Below are 20049 nucleotides of genomic sequence, written 5' to 3' on the forward strand. Positions count from 1 at the left end.
ATATTGCAAAAGAGATTGAGTTAGAAGGGAACACATACGGGTGCTATAGTAAAAGGTAGTGAAGAGTTTAGATGGTGCCTGGCTATCAGATAAAATAGTGTCTGGGATCTTCAAAGCTTGTTTCTAAACAAGCAGCCATCTAAGAGAGATGTCAACTAAGTCCACATGGAAGAAGCACACCATCTTCAGTCATTGAAGGATTTGAATCCATATAATCCAAAGTCAAATTAGGGATCAAAGCAGAGCCTAAATAGTGAGAATCCGGTATGCAGAAGGTGATGGATGACAATGGGATCCCAAGATTCATTTGTGGAACTACATAGGAAATAAACCTCCAGAGAATTCCTTAAAATTTAGGCATGATAGCAAAGTGGTCGCTAAACATAGTGCTTGGGAAAGAGGATTATAGAAGAACAAAGACATAAATCTGACCTGAACAGTTAAAACTTTGTCAGTAGATCCCCTCCTATGATGCCTGCGGGACCTGGTCCAGTTTCAAAATTTGAGTGTATTTTTGGTTTGGTTTTTGTTCGTTCGTAGTAGACTGTCTCTCAGAGGTGTTATGTCAGCGGAGGTCACCCTCTTGAAGATGTGTTATATGCTTTTCTGCTTTTCAGTACATGGAACCCAGGATTGATGAACTCCTATGAAGACAGCAAGAAGAAGGGGCTCGGAGAAGGGTGAGTTACACGGGGTCGGGGGGTAAAAGGGAGACATTGTTAAGGAGTTCCTGTAGAAAAAGAGTGGTTGGAAACTGATGGTGGTGGCAGTTATGCAATTCTACTTGATGTGACTGAAATATGGAATGATATGTTATATGTATTATATCCCAGCTAATAAAAAAAGTCATTTAAAAAAGATAGAGATTGATTTAGGACATATCCTATACTAATCTGCCTTATTAACATAACAAAGACAGCTCCTTCCCAATGAGATGATAACCCCAGGCATAGGGACCTGCATTTACCCATAATTTTGGAGAACATAATTCAACTCTGGGAGGCTAGTGGCTACACATTGGGCTGTGAGCCCCAAGATCAGCAGTTGAAAACCACCAGCCTCTGTAGGAGAAAGATGGGGCTTTCTGCTCCTGTAAAGAGTTGCAGTCTCAGACACCCAAAGGGCAGTTCCACCCTGACCTGTAGTGTTGTTATGAGTTGGCATCGACCGGATGGCAGTGAGTTTCTTACAATTCAATCCATAACAAATAGCAACTCCAGGCAATGAATTCAGGGAAAGGACGTCGGGAATAATTGACCCCCTGATCCTCACATCCCTTAGTCAAAGTTCCAGCCCACCGGAATTCACTCCCCAGAGGTCAGAGTGCAAAATGAGTGACCCCTGGTGGGTTGTCCAGGGAGTCACACCTGGCTATCAAGCAGAAGTGCTGGACAGAAGCTCAAGCAGAGTCAATGGCACAGTTGGGGAGGTTGAGAGGATCTGAAGAGCTCACTCTTGTAAAGTCATGAGAGTGTAAACTTGGTATCATTTAGCATCTTGATTTTGGAATGCTTTTCCATTCTGGAGCCCCGGAGGCATTTTTTAAAGGAATTACTCAATTTATTCTTAAGGGCATATTCCTTATATTCTCTTAACAACAACAACCAAGAAACATAGGGGGTATTATAAAGTGGGGTAGAGACCCTCAATTTAGCAAAGAAACACCACGTCCTCATAAAACCATCAGACCCTACAGAACCCACAATGAACCTTGCTGTGTTACACAGAGCATTGCCCTGAGTCGAGCCAACTCAATGCAACTAATGACAAGAACAGCATAGTTAAAGAGCAAATGCAGATAATTTGATGCTATTTTTAAAGTCAAAGGATTCGCTGCTGGCTTTGGGAGAGATCCCTCACTCATTCCTTGGCAAAGAAGCCCAGGGATTGGAGGATCAATTAGCATTCTTCTGGCCTCTCCCAAGCCACTTCTGAGCTGCCTTAAGGCCACTCCTGTTCTCCCCAGATGCTTATTAAGGTCCCCAGCACTCTGTCTTTAGAGCAGGAAGCTAGCTGCTCTTGTTCAAACAGTGATGTAAGGGCACGCATGTGATGATGGACGCCCTCCAACTCCTCTCTCCCACTGCTCTTCCCTGCCTCCCTGTCCCCCAATACACAGACTCTTCATGGCCCAGAACTAAGATCCCCGCTGCTTCATTTACCTCGAGTGAGATTTGTAGAGGGATTTGACCCATCTTCTGACACGTAGGAACGTTGGTGGTGTAATGATTCTGCATTGGGCTGTGATCCTCAAGTAGTTTGAAACCACCAGCAGCTCCAAGGGAGAAAGATGGGGTTTTCGAATCCCATGAACAGTTCAGTCTGGGAAATTCACAGGGACCGCTCTATCCTGTCCTCGAGGGTTGCTATGAGTCGGAACTGACTCGAGGGCAATGTGTTTGGATTGGTTTGGTTTTCGTTTCTTGACATGGGTTGAGTCTAAGAGCCAGCAATAATGAGCACTTTGCACTTAGAAAGTGAGCGCCTAGTGTTTCCCTCTCGTTCCAAGGACGTTTAAGGAAGAGCCAGGTGGAACGTTTCTGGCCTGTGGTTCTGTGCTGTAGAGTGAAGGGGTGGGGCTGGGTGGAGGAGGGTGTGTGTGTGTGCTCTCTAACAAGTATAACAGATAGCAGTGCTTTGTTCCAGAGAGAATGCTGGGCCTGTCGGCGTCTTGGGCTGGTCCTTGTTGACCACAAACTTGCTGAGAAATTTGCAATGCTCCTTCTCCTTTCAGACGTACGAAGGTTAGGACGTGATAGCAACTCTCTCCCCAAAATGCCATTGCTGTGGACTATTCATTTGTCTGCACCAGCATGATTATTTACTGGACTTTGTCTGTTTTCTAGCATGGAGTGACCTTCACTGGAAGGTCAGCATTCTTGGCAGGCATTTCCGCCTTGGCCACGGAGGAACTCTGTATTCCTCTGGATCATTCCAAGAGATGGGAATGCAACAGCGGCAGCTGAGGCTATGAAAATAGCTAGGAACAAAATAGACAATGATCCAGAAAAGCACTGGGAAAGAATTCTTAGCAGCAGCAGGTCTCGTTGAATAATGAGCCACCTGTAAGAGTCTGTGAAGCGTTGGTGGGACATGGCTAAATTTGAGCAGGAGGGAAAAGAAAACAACTTCTGTCAATGGACATATTTTAGACACCCAGGACTTTACTCTTAGATCCTCGTGGGTGGGTAACATCATACTCTGAAGTTCATGGATATACTGAAAATACCAAGGCACTCGAGGGGTGCAGTGTTTAAGCGCTCAACTGCTAACTGAAAGTTTGGGAGAAAGGACCTGGCAATTTGCTGCTAGGGCAGCCCCACCCCATTTTCTAGGGTTGTGCTGTGTGTTGGAATCCACTCCAGGATGCACCCCAACACAATGAGAATAGGACAAAGCCTGTATTAGCCCCCCCTCTTTAACTGTGTGCAAGGGACTCTAAAGACCTGATGTGAAACAACACCAAAATAGCACCTACTTTTCTGTTCATACTTTCTCAAATGTGCTTTTTAGCATGTTAACAAACAAACAAACAAACAAACAAAAGAAGCTTCACTGATTGAACATCCTAACTTCTTCTCTTTTATAAGAATAATTTTATTGGGAGGGTTTATACAACTCATCACAATCCATACATACATCAATTGTGTAAAGCACATTTGTATATTCGTTGCTCTCATCATTCTCAAAACATTTGCTCTCCACGTAAGCCCCTGGCATCAGCTCCTCATTCCCTCCCTTCCCTCCCTTCTCCCCTCCCTCATGAACCCTTGATAATTTATAAATTATTATTTTGTCATCTCTTACACTGCCCGAGAATGTCCTAACTTCTCGAGGTACACGTCATCTTTGCGCGGGTATTGCCGAAAGCCTCACGGCCTCCTTCTGGAGTGGGCTGTCTTTCTAATGTCTTCCTAGCTGGCACCGCCCACACTTCTTTCACTATATGTTCTATTCCCCCAGGAGACACTTGGGTAGTCCCACCCGAAAGCATTTGTGCTGCTGTTTGACCATAAAAGACCTCCCTGCTTGCACTATTCTAAAACACAAGACAAAAGGGTTTCATTAGAACAAACAGAAACATCCCCTTTTAGATGGGAGGAGGCAAACACTTTACATGCTGGCAGCTGGCATTTAGCAGCTCCTGACGGGCACCTGTGGAAGAAAGTCTCACCTGAGTGTCCGGAGACCTCCATGTTCTTTGTCTTGGTTTTCATTTTCTTCCAAAGGGATTTTAATGCATGGAACCCTCCATCTACAGCTGTCTCGGAGATCAGGGAGAAATATTTAAACACTTATGCATTCAGGGAATGATTCAGAGGGTTTATTTATAAGACTGTGGACTTGGGGACACCCGATGCTTGCATTTAAACTGCTGAAATGAGTCATGTTTGTGGGAGGTAATTACTACCAGAAAGTACAACTAACTTGTAAGCTTCTCTTGAAAATGTCCACTCTCAATCTACAATTACTGCAAATAACAGGCTATCAGGAGTCTTGCTCTGTTTCCTGGTTGTATATATTTATTATAAGTGCATTAGGCAATACCCAAACATACTTTTGTCAAGGAGGGGCTCTTGGGGGAAGAAGTGAGTCCTTTGATTCGTATCAGTATAGGTTTCTGAGGAAGTAGAGTTGGAAAGGTCTAATCTCAAGGTATCCTTTCCATTAGAAGGAACGAAGCCCAGTGAAGTGTGGGATCAAAGGAGTAATAAGGTTTCCAGTTGCTGGAAATGTTGTTGTTAAAAAAAAAGCATAGAGCATTTAAAATAACCAAAAACCTTGGTGTGGGGTATAGGGAGTGACCCATTGGCAAACAAACACAGAAGGGCCGAATCATTTGTGGAAAAATACAATACATATGATTTGTGCATCATCAAAGATCAGATCTAACCAACTGAAACTATAGTAGGCACTTACCTCTTTAATGCCTCTCTGGCTGATTTTTATTTCCTCCTTCTGGGAGTCTCCTGATTCTCCGCTGATGGCTGGAGCACACGCCTGTCCTACTGGAAGGTGAGTGGAAAGCTTCTTGTGGGCCACAGAGCCAGGGCCCCGGAGAAAATCCTGCAGCTTTAATGTCCATAACTCCTTCCCCATCCGTTGTTGCAGTGGGCTGTCCTTTCAAATCATCTGACTCCCATTTGTGTAGGGTCTAATAGCTCCACAACGACGTCTGCTTTCTGAAGGTCCTGTGGGCAGGGTTTCACAGCCAGCTGGTACGTGCAGCGCTGAACAGCCTGCAATGCCCAGAGACTCCTCCTCACCACGAGTGCCTCACATCTCGCAGATAAAATCTCTAGCGAGTCACTGTTACAGCCAGGAGAAGGTCCATGTGGGAACTTGATGTTTGAAGGCACGTCCTACAGGAGAATGCTACAGCAGGGGTGGAGAGGGAGGCACCAGGAAGGACAGGATGTTATTACCACGGACAAACCATGGCCACCTGACCACTTTATTCCAGCACAGCCCTAAACTGCCATAGACTTAAACTTGCTCAACATAACTCCAGCGTGACACCAAGGTATCTCCAAATGCAAACTCAACCCCAAGCTCAATTCCTAATGGTAATGTCGCAATAGGACACTGCAGAACTTCCCCATAGGTTTCCAGAGTTGTAATCAATATCATGGCATAGGAAAAGAGGGAGTCTTCAACAAGACGGATTGTCACAGTGGCTGTGAGGAATGCAGGCATAGGACCAGGCAGTGTTTCATTCTGTTGTGCTTGGGGTCACTATGTGTCTGAATCGACTCAATGGCACCTGAAACCAAAACTATTTATAGGAGCAGGTGACCATGATGACCACACCTTTCCTTCACAGAAGCTGGTGGGTGTAAACTACTTTTTGGTGACCAACTGAGTGCTTACCCACTAGGGCCGCCCTGTCTCCCCTAAAGTATCCTTCTCCTGAAGTCAGACACGCACTGATTTTGACCTTACACTGCCTTCTTGGATTCATTCACATTCATTCATTCATCACTCACTTTGTCATCACTTATTCAGTAACTATTTGTTGAGTGCCTTGTATGTGTCAGTTATATTATACACGTGGACATCTCCAGTTGAAATACACAGAAATCAAATTGACTGCATTTGTGAGAAGAGATGATGGAGAAATTCATCATCAAGAGCTAAAGCCAGGCCAGGGGCAGACTGTGAAAGATTCATTGCTCATATGCAAGTTCAGGTGAAGCTGAAGAAAATGAAAGCAAGCCAAAATGCAACCTTGGGTCTATCCCACATGAATTTCACAACATCTCACGAGCAGGTACATGCACTGAACACCAATGACAGAAGGCCTGATAAGCCATGGGAAGACATCCAGACCCTCATTGATGAAGAAAGCAAACAGGTCATTAAAAAGACAGGAAAGAAAGAAAAGAAATCAAAGCAGATGTAAGAAGAGACTCTGAAACTGGCTCTTACTAGTAGCATAGCTAAGGCAAATGGAAGACACGATAAAGGCAAAGAGATTAATAGAAAATTTCAAAGGGAAGCTCGAGAAAACAAAATAAAAGGTGCAAAGATTTAGATTCAGAACACCAAAAAGGAAGAGCACGTTCAACACATCTTAAACTGAAATAATTTTTTTAAAAATTTGAACCTGTCGTGGCCATATTGAAATTTTCTATGTGCAAACCATTGAATGATGCAGGAAGCTCAACAGAAGATGGAAAGAACACACAGCGTCACTACACCAAAAAGATCGAGTAGGCATTCCGTTTCAGGGGCTAGTGCATGAACAGGAACCAATGGTGCTGAAGGAAGAAATTAAAACTGCACTGAATACATTAGCCAAAAGCAAGACTCCAGGAACTGATGGAATGCCATTGAAGCATTACAATAAGCGGATGAAGTATTTACCTATGCCAAGAAACTTGGAAGACAGCTGCTTGGCTAACTGAAAGGAGGAGATCTGTATGTGTACCCATCCAAAGAACGGTGACCCAACAGAATGCTCAAATTATAGAACAATATCACGGGTTTCATATGCAAGCAAAATTTTGTTGCTCCAACAACAGTTGCAGCAGTACATTGATATGGAGCTGCCAGAGATGCAGACCGTATTCACCAGAGGACCTGGAACAAGCAATATCATTGCAGATGTCAGATGTATTTGGCCTCAAAACAGACACTCGCAGAGGATTTTTGCTTGTGTTTTGTTGACTATGCCAAGCAATTTAACTGTGTGGATTATAACAATCTACGGATAGCTCTGAGAAGAATGGGAATTCCAGAACACTTGATTCTACTCCTGTGCAATTTGTGCATGGATCAGAAGCAGCTGTGCAAACAGAACAAGGGAACAGTGCATTTAAAAATCAAGAAAGGTGTGCCCCAGGGTTACATCCTCTCACCATACTTATTCAATCTGTATGCTGAGCAAATGGTCATTAGGATTGGAGGAAGGCTTATTAACAACCTGTGTATTGCGATAGGCAGATGACCACAACCTTGCTTTGAAAATGAGGAGGACTTGGCAACACATGCTAATGAAGATCAAGGATTGTGACCTTAAGTATGGAGTGCAACTCAGTACCAAGAAGACCATAATCCTCACAACTGGACCAATATGTAACATCATAATAAATGGAGAAAAGGATGAAGTTGTCAAGGATTTTGTCTTGCTTGGATCCACCATCAATGCACATGGAAGCAGTAGTTAAGAGATCAAAAGATGCATTGCATTGAGTAAATCTGCTGCACATGACCTCTACAGAGGGTTGTAAAGCAAGGATGTTACTTTGAAAACTAAAGTGCACCTGAGCAATCTGTGGTCTTTTCATTGGCCTCATATGCATGTGAAAGTTAAACATTGAATGAGAACTGATGTGTTACAATTGCGGCACTGGTGAGTAATGGATATCGAAAGTACCGTGGACTGTCAAAAGAACAAGCAAATCTGTCTTGGAAGAAGTAAGCCCATTGTGCTCCTCAGAGGCAATGATAGCTAGATTTCATCTTACACTGAACATGTTGTCAGGAGAGACCAGTTCCTGGAGAAGGATACTATGCTCAGTAAAGTAGAGATGGATTGACCCATTGCCTATAAAAATGGGCTTAAACATAGGAACGGTTATGATAATGATGTAGGACCTGGCAGTGTTTACCTCTTTTGTGCACAGGATATCTACAGGCTAGAACCAACTTTATGTCACCTAACAACAGAAACACCTAGGAATAAGTAGGTGCTGTCAGACCACATCAGAAAGGCACTGTAGCTGATATGGGGAAACAGACACCACTTCCCACAAGTGGCCGTGTTTAAATGAAGACCTTCAGGAAAAGAAGGAAATAGGCAGAAGACTTACGGTAAAGTGGGAACAAAGCTAAGAAGAAAAGATTATGTGTTTTGAGAATAAGGAACAGACCGGATCAGTGAGAAACAGTAAGAGCCAGTTTGAGAAAGTATAACTAATTGAAAATGGATGGAATTAGAGTTGAACAATGGTAGATTTTTTAATGTGAAGGGTCTTGTGCTTTTCTAAGAAGAACAAGTGCATTGGGATTCACTGAAGGACCCACCTTATGAACTCTATCTTTTTCAAGTAGCTGTTTACCAGCTTCAGACTGGAACAAGTTTATGAACTCCCAGTCATTTGGCTAATTCTTCCACCGTCTCCTCTCTCTATAATTGACCTCATCTATGGCCAGAATGTGTATACTATTGGACTTCTGTGACTTTTGGTATTGTTCAATCTATCTTATCTACTTTAGCCATACTTTACTTCTCTCTTGCTCAGATTCCTCCAGGCTTCCAACCTACCCACAACATTCTCCTTTGACTTATTTTCATAGGTATGTCTCTATTCAGTTTTAAAGATTTATGTTCTGGAACACATAGAAATAAAGTTGTTATGTAGATCATTATTACATAGAAAACTTAAGTAAGGGATCTAGATGGTGATGTTTTACATAGGGGTATATTTACATATATGCAAATCGAACAAACACACGAAGGGCCCTGTTAGCACAGTGGTTCAACACTCCCCTTGTCACCATAGGAAATCTTTGGAAGGTGGACCTGTTCATCACCCGCTAACCCCAAGGGAAGAGATTCAAGTCTACTTAGAAATACCTTAGAAGAAAGACTGATTATCTACTTCAACAACAATCAGCCACTGAAAACACTGTGGAGGACAGTTCTATACCCATTGGGTCACCATGAGGCATCAGAATCAACTTGGTAGCAACTGACCAAATGACAGTGTACATGTATCAACTGGTTTTTCATGACTTTAGGGTTCAACAATTCAAACTTTCAAATAACAAAATAGTTTGAAATCATGGATTTAGATAAGTCATGTAGTGACATTTATATATCTCAAGTCAGAAGAGACTTTTGGTTTCTTTCTTTTAGTCACTTACATTCAAAGCAAAACAATATTTTTAGCCTCATAAGAAACAGAATTTTGAAACAATCTTGCTTATCGTCTTAAAGTCCTTTGCCTAAAAGTAATGTGCTTGCTATGTTTCTGAATCAGGATCTTGCCTTAAGAATAATAGTTAAGCATGCCACTATATTCTATCTTAATTTTCCATTTGGTATGATAAAGAAAAATTGTAGGTACAACCTAATGAGCAATAGTAGGGATGCTTATAAGGAGGGGGAAATCCTCGGAAATACACCTAAGATAAATAACAACAAAAGGTACTGGAAAGAAATATTTGAAGAAAAGTAATTTAATTTTTCCATATTTGTATGAAGGTCTGATTCCTCAGCTAAAAAGTACACTAACACCAACCAGGATGCATGCAAGTAAGTGCACAACTAGGAAACCTATGTAATATCAAGGATGAAGAGAATAATCTTCAAAGCTTTCCACAGGAAAAAAGGTGGACTATGTTCCTTAGTTATGATCAATTTCAAATGATAGTACTGTCTTTAATACGCTGAGATAAATTAGCTTTCAATTCAGAATATTATACTCAACAAAACTTTTAGCAGTATATTAAATACATTTTCTAATTACAGATATTTAGATGACTTTTAAACCATAAGCTTTCCCTATAGAATATGCTTACAAAATAAAGAAATGAGTGCATGCAGAAAATGTGGAATGTAAGTAATATGGGAACAGCTATTGATATAATTAAAGATATTAACTACTGGATATTAGAAGACTAAGGATTCCTGGTGGCACTGTCAGGTAAACATTGAATGGCTGACCCACAAGGTCAGTGGTTCAAATCTATCAGCTACTCCAAGGGAGAAAGATGAGGCTATTTATTCCCATAAAAATGGGCAGTCGTGAAGTTAGGTTAAATTTTAACCCCTTATCATGTAATTTCTCTTTGACCCCTTTTAATGTTGTTCTAGTTTTCAATATTTTAAAATTTCTTTTCAGTTGACGTTTTCCTCTTTTTTATTTTGTTATCGTAGTATTTTTTTTTTTTTGGTATATGAAATCCAGGATAGTAAATCTATAGAGACAGTACCTGGATTAATGGTTTTGGTGGGTATGGCAGGGAGAGGTTGGAGTGTCATGGGGTTGCTACTAACAATGAGTACAAGAAAGAATAAAATGTTCTAAAATTGATTGCAGTAATGATTGTACAGCTCTTCTTGATATGATTGAACTATTGAGTTGTATGATGTATAGATTATGTGTCAATAAAACTTTTTTTTAAGATTGACAGTCTTAGGAATCTTATAAAGGGTTACTATGAATTGGAATCAACTCTGTGGCAGTGCAGTATTAGGATGACTACATTTACCATTTGGTTTTGTCAAAGATAGAAATTATGCTTTAAATGTTGATATGAAGTCTGCGGTGGGAGGAGATTAAGATGCTGAACAATATTAGACTTCATTATCTAAATTTGATAGCTATATATATGTTTGAAACTTTTAATGGTAACCATCACAAGAATATTAGCTAGCTATAGCTTCCAAACAAATAGAAGGGAGAAAGAGAAACATAAAAATCTTTGTCAACTCAATGTTTTGTTATTGTTGGGTGCTGTCAACTTAAATCTGATCCATAGCAATCCCATGTGACGGAATGGAAGTGCACTGTAGAATTTTCTAGGCTCAGCTATTTATGGAGTGTATCACCAAATCTTTCTCTCATGGAGCCATCAGTGGGTTTGAACTGCCAACTTTTGACTAACAGTTGTGCACTTCACATTTGCACTACTAAGGCTGTAAGTCAAAAAGAGAGAGCTGCAAAGAAGGTGAGAGTAAATTACAATTTTCAAGGTGACACAAGGTTAGAAATACATGTAATATTACAGCAATCCCATAAAGATAAATAATTAAGCTAGGTATTGGCAAACTTTTCATAGAAAGAACAGATAATACATATGTAGCCTTCATGAATCACAAACAGAGGCGAGTGTCGTCATTACCTTGATGCTGAGGCTTCGTCTGTGGATTACCCCTTAAACAGGCAAAATTTTTCTAATTGGGTAATTTTTGAACTATACAAGAAAAAAAAGTTTCCTTGAGAAAACCCTAAACACATTACATAAAATATTGCTAATAAAGGCATGGGGAAGATGTACTATAAATATATTGATCGAAACAAATCAAGTTGCCTTTGTTCAGATGTCTCAAAAGCAGACGAGGAAGTCAGGTCTCCTCCCCAGGAGACAGAGTTTATTGGAGAGGTGGTCCCAGTAGCAGAAACACTAGTAAGAGACTGGAGACATGAGCAAGGGAGGCAAAGGAAGCCCATAAAAGGTGTATCATCACACCAGTTACCACTGTGGGCAACTGAAATAGAGTCCCCTGAGGACTTCTTGTAGACAGTGAAGAACGTGCCTCAGAATCCAATGCCCTCCCTCCCTCCCCTCTTGAAGGAAGCTTGAGTATTAACCAACTCCCCAACTAATTTAGTCCAGGTAGACTAGAGAAACAAATTCATAGACACTGATATATGTATAGGAAAGAGCTTTATGCACAAGAGCAATTGAATATTGAGAAAACATCCCAGCCCAGTCCAGATCAAGTCCATAAGTCCGATATTAGCCCATATGTCTGATACCAATACATAAAGCCCTCTTCAGACTCACAAAACACTTGCAATGACACCAAATGCAGGAAGATCACAGGCCAGTGGGTGGGAAGTCTTGTGGAACCAGTGGCATGGTAAGCATCTCAATACCGGTAGGGGTCTCCACATGGCTTCTCCAACTCCCAGGGCTCTGGATGTATCAGAGTAGCTTCATGTGGCTTCTTGTCAGAAATGTCAGCCAAGACAGAGTGTGTCTCCCGCCTCCAAAGAGGAAATAGAGGAGTTCCCAGAATCCTCAGAAGGCCATGCCCACACAGAGACCTCATTGGCTATATCCTGATTGACAGGTTAGACTCCACCCTTACACTCTTCATCCTCAAAGTGACACCAGGTTATGTAAGTACCACACCAACCATCCTTGTGGAAGGCAAGCCGAGGGAGCTCTGACTCTCTGGCCCTCTGCACTTGTCTGGTGAGTGAGCAGAATGTTCTGCCTTTGACCAGAAAGAAAGAAGAAAAGTCTTTTGGCAGAAAAATCACAAGTATTTACCACCAGTAGTCTTCACAGAGTCAGCAACCCCCATGGCTGTATGTGTTGGGCTGCGAATGGCAAGGTCAGCACTAGGCGCTCTATGGGAGAAAGACGAGGCTCTCTGCTTCCTGGGAAGAGTCATAGTCTTGGAAACTCCCAGGGGCAGTTTTGCCCTATTCTATAGTCCATCAGAATGGACTCGATGGCCGTGAACTTTGTTTCACTCTTTGTACATATGGTGAATTCTGGAGGAATGAATGTGGGTGGGCTTCTGCAGCACTTATACAACAATATGAGAACAATTGAAAATTGAATATAAGGTGAAAGAACTAATAATGATAAAGTGTGAAACTGCATAATAATGGAGGAAGAGTACACCCAAGTGAGTTCCTGGGTCTGAAGAGGTAATCACTTGTCCATGCCCCCAAAGGTCTTGTGATATGCTTCTCAAAGCTCACAGCTTTGCGACCTCATCAGAGCAGTTCAACTCTGCATACAGGGCTTCAATGTGAGTCTGAACCAAAGTAAGAGTAGTTAACAACATTCTGCCCCAAAGCCTAACCAATCATGAATAAGTTCTGTTTAGTCATTAGCATCAAAATATGCAAAGCAAAATATGGATGAAATTGAAATATCTACAATCTTAGTGGGAAGGAAAAAGAATAGATCAAGAAGATTCAAATTAGTAAGCAACATTGAAGATAGAGTAGAAATTTTAAATTATGACAGCCCATAAGAATAAAACGATGAAGAAATACTTGTGTTTTTTTAAATCTTTCTGTTATTAGATAGAAATATGTTTACATGTCTCCCTTCTATAGGCAGTTACCACTGGCTTCTCCTGAGGCATAAGCAAACAAAGAAACCACACATCATTACTGTCCCTTACAAGCTGTACTAGTTTATTTATTGCTGTTACAAGTCACTTCTGTAACCAATGACTTCAACTTAGTGATGTATTCTCTTACACTTCTAGAGGGCTCACTGAGCCCAAAGGTGTCAGTGGAGCCGTGCTCCTTGCAGACAATCTAGGAGAGAATGCTTCCCCAGCCTTATATTTTTTCAGCTTCTGGACCACCTTGCTCCATCTTCAAAGCCAGTGGCATTAGCATCTTTACATCTCGCTCTGGCTCTGATCCTCCCGAGTCCCACTTTCACTTCTCAGAATGCTTGTGGTTGCATTGGTCCCACCTGGATAAACAGAATAAGCTCCTAAAATCCTTAACCTAATTACATCTGCAAAGTGCCTTTGCAGGTAAGGTACCTATTGGCAAGTTCCAGAAATTAGCACATGGATATAATTGGGATTCATTATTCTGCCTGCCTCAAGAGCTACATAAAATTTTGTACTGTAGCCATGAGAGACAAAAAGACATATTCCCAAGACTGACTTATGTTTCGGTAATTTCCACATTACAATCTCATCTTCAGATTATTAGAATTCTGTTTGCTGCAGGAGAAGTTCCAAAGTAGAGTTAAGATAAATTGTTTATATCCAACCATGTGCACCAAAAGCAAAACAAAACTCATTGCCATTGAGTTGATTCCGACTCATAGCGACCCTACAGGGTACACTCGAACTGCCTCTGTAGGTTTCTGTGGTTGCAAACCTTCAAGGGAGGAGAAAGTTTTATCTTTCTCCCAAGGAGCAACTGGGGCCTTCGAATTGCAGATCTTTTAGTTAGCAGCCCAATAGGCAGTCTAATATGCCACCAGGATTACCTATATCCCAACAGAGAATGTATAAAAGAATAAAATCAAAGAGTTGTATGTAGTTGCATTTAAGAGTTACTCTGCAGCCTTATTTCAGAACCAACTCCATATTTGCTATAGAATTTGTTCTCTCCAAAACTTTGCTGACAAGTAGTGCAGACTAGTTGTTTTTCTATTACAACACAAAATTGGAAAACTTACTGTGTTAGACTGGGTTGAGTAGAGAAATAAATCCAGAGACATTCATATATGTGTAAAGAAGAGCTCTCTATCAAAGCAATTGTATACTGAGAAAACATCCAGCCCAGTACAGATCAAGTCCATAAGTCTGATATTAGCCCATATGTCTGATACTAGTCCATAAATTCCTCTTCAGACTCCTCACACAGCATGTGCAATGATGCTGAGTGCAGGAAGATCACAGGCCAGGTGGGTGGAAAGCATTGTGGATCCAGTGCTGGTGTGGGTCTCCATGTGGCTCCCCTAGCTCTCTGAGCATGGCTCCTCAACAGGAAGATGAAGCAGAGAGAGAGAGAGGTACCTCGCAGGTCTCAGCAAGTCTCCATGTGGCTTGTCAACAGGAAAACGAAGGCAGAGAGAGAGAAAGTTCCCAGAATCCCCATGAGAAGGTTGTACCCACAAGGAGACATCATGAGGCTGTGACCTGATTAACAGGCTAGACTCCACCCCCTCACTCTAAATACTTCAAGTTGACATGAGATTATGCAACTTCCACATGTATCAAGTAGTTTTATATAGAATGCTATATAAATATATTTCCTTCATTTGTAGGAAATACTCATGTACACTTCCTTTTTACGAGTGAGGGCTATTTCCTAATATTGACCATATAAAACCTGTGGCCAATGACTCATACAATGTTTGAACATAGGACAAAGTGCAACTGCCCCACAGGAGTTCAAGGCTACTCTCTTCACAGAATCAGACAGCCATGTCTTTCTTCTGCTGCAGTGCAGAAGCTGGGCAGCTGAATCCCTGACCACTGAACCACCACGGGCTCCTTAAAACAGCAAAGCTTCTACCTCCAACCCTTCCCTGAAGACTGTTGTGCTCTCTAACTTACACAATGTCCACATTGCGACTTTGGCATCCATGCGGGACTCCAATGAAAGGCGAGATTTCCCAATAATATTTTCTTAAAATAGCTCTTGCTAGCCTTAAAGAATGAGCAAGCACATCGTTGTAACAGGGAAAAAAATCTGTTCCATAAATTTCTTTTTCTCATTCTTATGGTTTTCGATTTTCTGAAAACTTCTTCCTAGTGATCCCCATTCTGTTCCTGTGTCCTTTAGAAAATCTATTAAGACTCCCCTTGGGAATCCCTGAAAAGTTGACTTATCTGTCTTTAATTTTATTGGCCCCACAGAACCCCTCAAAACTCACTCTTTTGAATGATCTTTTTATTTGGAAGGCACTGGAACAAGACCAACAGAAAAACATTACTGAGCAAATGTGTTTTCAATCATTCATTGATTGCAGTGACCTGTTTGAAAATGTTTTGTTTGGAATAAACCCAGGCTGTATGAACCGGAATCTCCAGCAGCAATACTTTTTGACTTACCCTCATACCATATAAGAACTAAGAGGAGAAAAGACTTACACTGATCACTGTACCTGTAGAAAACACATCTGTTAAGAATCAACCATCACAATTTTACAAAAAATTCTCAGCAAACAGTGTAGTCAGGTCAATTCCGACTCATAGTGCCCTTATGGACAATGAACCAAATACTGCCCGGTCTTGTGCTGTCTTCTCAGTTAGAGCCATGTTTGAGCCAATCGTTGCAGCACGGTGTAAATCCATCTCAGTGAGAGTCTTGGTCTTTTTCACTCACCCTCTACCAAGCATGATCTTGTTCAACGATTGGTCTCTCCTCGACAACATGGCTGAGGAGTCCCGGAGTATAGAGACTCGGTTATGCCTTGGGCTGCTAGCTTGAACTCACTAGATGCTCCACAGGAGCAAGATGAGGCTTTCTAATCCCACTAAAGTTTACAGCCTTGGAAACCCACAGAGGCAGTTCTACTCTGCTTATTGGGCTGCTCTGAGTTGAAATTGCCATGATGGGAGTGAGTTTGGTTTTGGTGTGGATACCATGTCTAGAGCAAGCAAGAAGATTCCTTTAAGAATCATTCCAAACGTACTTCTCCCAAGTCAGATGTGTTTTGTCTTCTGGCAAGTCCACATATGATTAATGCTCTTCACCAACACCAAAATTCAGATGCATCAGCTCTTCCTCAGTTTCCTTTTTCATCGTACAGCTTTCACATTCACATGAAGTGATTGCAAATATCATAGCTGGGAGCAGGCACACATTAGTCTTCAAGGTAACATCATGTTAAATGTTTAACACATTAAAGAGGTCCTTTGCAGCAGCTTTGCCAAATTCAAAGTGGAACAAAGTGGAACTTCTGTGGGTTCTGTGCTGTAAACCTTTATGGGAGCAGAAAATCTCATCTTTCTCTTATAAAACCCCTGGTTGGCTGAAATAGCTGACCTTGTGATTAGCAGTCAAACACAACCCACTGCATCTCGGGGCCCCATTTTTAATTGTACCTCATCCCAAACCAAACTCAATAGACTATTATTGAGTCGATTCCGACTCATAGTAACCCTATAGGACAGGGTGGAAGTGTCCCCTGTGGTTTCTGAGACTGTAACTCTTTATGGATGTAGGAAGTCTCATCTTTCTCCTGTGGAGCAGCTGGTGGTTTCAAACTGATGACCTGGCAGTGAGCACCCCAATGCATAATCACCATGCCACCAGAGCTCCCTGATTGATTGTACCATAACTTAGTTCCCATTTTAAGATAAATTGGAATTGCCTGCCCTTCAATATCAAATAAAGATAAAGTGATACTTGAAGAAAAGTCCAATTTCATGCAATTTGTACCATTCAAATAGATCTTTGGATCAAAGAAGTGTAACATCACAAACGAAATATTTAGTGCAGCACACACTGCTTGAAATGAGCCAGCATGCACTCCCCCTGGCTCAGGCTGGCACACACTACATTCAAGTATCCTGATTTTTTTTTTATGGACTTGTATCCCACTGGCCTGTTCAGCCTCACACAGACCTACTAACTCATCAGGCAGCTCCAGTTGGCGTTTGGACAATTCAGCATCAAATGAACTGACTGTGAAACCGAATACGAGGAAGACAGCATCAGGGTCAAAGAGGATAAATCCTTGTCGTCTGAGAAACAGGGCTGGAGACACGTGGACATAACTAAGTCATTTCTGAGTCATGTAACGAAGAATGGGGATCCCTAAGTCCTTCAAGATGAGAGTAGATGGCACCCACGAATTCTGACAAATGGCTTGCTTCTCACCAGAGGCCATGCTACCGTCCGCTGAAATGCAGCAGCTGCTGTCACCTGACCAGGCTTTCCCTAACCTCGCGCCTCACATCTGGGACTTTTGTTTCTCCTCATGATGAATTTGTTTTCCACTCACTCCCTGCCTTGTTTGTTGGGAGTAGTGGCTGAACTCTGCATAGCATCCCTCTGTGGGAACTACCAGAAGGTCCGTGCCAATTCTTCCCAGATTGTATGACTTGCCGTAATTATCCTGCCCAGGGCCCCCATACATGTGTTGTACCAGCCTGTTAGGGTACCCCTTCACTTGCAAGATTTCTGGGAGTAAAGTAGAAGAAACGTCTAAACATAACAACTACTTACCAGGTGTTCGATAAGGTGGTACCAAGACAAGTTCTTCATCGCCAACCCAAGGGGATCCCATGTGAGTCAGAGTAGGCCTGTGTTCTGTAGTGTTTTCAGTGGCTGTTCCCGCCCACTCCCTAAGATTAGATAGACAGGCCTTTATCCCAGTCTCTGGGTGTCCTTGAATGTCCATTCTTTGCTGATCAACCAAGTATGTTAACCATTTTGGACACCTACGTAGCAACTACCTCATTTCAGGTATTAAATGTTTTGATAAGGACTATCATTAATGCAATTTCATCTTTGCAAATGTCCTCTGAGACAGATGTAAGCATTCACTTTATGAAAGAGCAAGTAGATACTAAGAAGTAGTAACTTGTGTGGACCACATGGATAGCTATTTTCTCTCAAGTTTTATTCTTTTTTATCCTATACTTTCATCAGAATCCTGGTGGTATAGAGGATTATACCCTGACCTGCCAACTGCAAGGTCAGTGGTTCAATCCCACCAGTTGCTCTATGGGTGAAAGATGAGGCTGTCTGCTCCTGTAAAGGTTTAAAGTTTCAGAAGCATCCAAATGGGCAGTTCTGCTCTGTCCTCTAGGACCACTGTGAGTTGGTGTCAACTTGGACAGCGTGGGTTACGTTTCAGATCTCCTACGCTTATTGAACATGTGTTGCATTCTCAGAACTAGGAGCAATAACTACAGGATTGTTCTGAGGATTAAAGGTAATCTGCATTGTGGAAGTACAAAGCACATGAGAGACAATACTTAGCAAGTAGAAATTTCCTTATTTCTTTCTATTTTGACCTGGGCTTTGAACACCTGACTCCTCTGGTAGAATCTGAACTTCGGATATGTGTAGTACATCATTGTGACAGCTAACAGTTTTGTAATAAATGTAGGGTAGATGAATGCATGTAGAAGCAGTTGTTGAATTAAAATTCCATTTGGGGCTTATGAAAACCTTTGCCTCCTACATTGTGCTATTCTTGAGTCAATTACTTATTATCTTTATTATATTTATATTATTATTATTCACAGAGATAGGAGCCCTGGTGGCATAGTGGTTACGTGTTGGGCTGTAATCCTCAAGACCAGCAGTTTAAAACCACCGGCTGCTCTGAGGGAGAGACATGGGGCTTTCTACTCCCATTACCAGTTACAACTTTGGAAACTCAAAGGGCAGTTCTCCCCAGGCCTAAAAGAGGTATCTCAAAAAAATCTGAATTTAGGGTTTGCTCCACCAGGTCAGACTGTTAATAAAGCTTTCTATTTAGAGGCTCTGAAAAAGATTGCATAACAGTGTTCATAGCTCTGGAAAAAAATCCAGTTTTTTGGGGTACCCCTCTAGATAAAAATTTTGACACGGATGGGTTAATACACTCTATTCTTACATGATCATAGCTCAGTCAAACAACTGAACAGGGAAGACTGAGTTGTGGTGGGCCTATGGCATAAACACTGGCTGATTTAGTGGGAGAGAGCTGGTTGTCGTAGAAGACTGCAGCACAGATGGGGAAATCTATTTCAGACTTTACAGCAACAGAGAAATCTTATCCCTGCACATTCTTGTCAGAGCAAGCTTATAGTCCTGAAAACACAGAGGCAGTTAAGAGTTCAAGTGCACAGGGGTAAGATGAAAGAACAGGTCTGGAACTTCCGAGTCTCAAGGGGAGGCCTTATCTAAAAGCACAAGGTTAGAGTCCATTGATCGGAATCCAGGGTTTGAGGTTAGACTGAACACTACAACATGGCGGTCTTGGTGTTGGACATACAGACTGATCATTAGAGTCTTCCTCCATCTTCTCTGAGCAGAAAGGAAATTGGCATAGGCCCAGGACAGTGCTATGTCTCCAGGTAGTCAGCAGGTGGCCCAGCTGTGGGACTGGACGGCTTTGGGAGCAGAAAATTACTAGGCCAATTGTTTTCTATTCTAGGGATTTCTGTGTCTCTCTCCAAGATCCTTCATTTTGGAAACTGGGTTTAGATCTAGAGACAATAATTATTAGGCATCATTACTGTGAACCCCAACTGATGCTCAGGGGACTTTGTGCAGGGTCTCTCTCGGGTACTTTCTTCCTGAAGTAACTGCAGGTTGTGCCGAGGTCTTATGGATGGCCCAAGGGCCCCAGTTCTTTTCTGCTGAGCTC

General features: G+C 41.9%; 1 long non-coding RNA gene across 3 annotated transcripts in view; it reads left to right on the plus strand.

Moving 5' to 3' along the window:
• Positions 1-20049, plus strand: part of LOC142448420 (uncharacterized) — a 298254-nt gene that overhangs the window by 65903 nt on the left and 212302 nt on the right. For all 3 annotated transcript variants that reach the window (XR_012784522.1, XR_012784523.1, XR_012784524.1), the window contains exon 3: positions 618-680. This is a non-coding gene — a long non-coding RNA (uncharacterized LOC142448420). The remainder of the gene's footprint in view (positions 1-617; positions 681-20049) is intronic.

Source organism: Tenrec ecaudatus, chromosome 5 (assembly GCF_050624435.1).
Source record: "Tenrec ecaudatus isolate mTenEca1 chromosome 5, mTenEca1.hap1, whole genome shotgun sequence".
Taxonomy (NCBI): domain Eukaryota; kingdom Metazoa; phylum Chordata; class Mammalia; order Afrosoricida; family Tenrecidae; genus Tenrec; species Tenrec ecaudatus.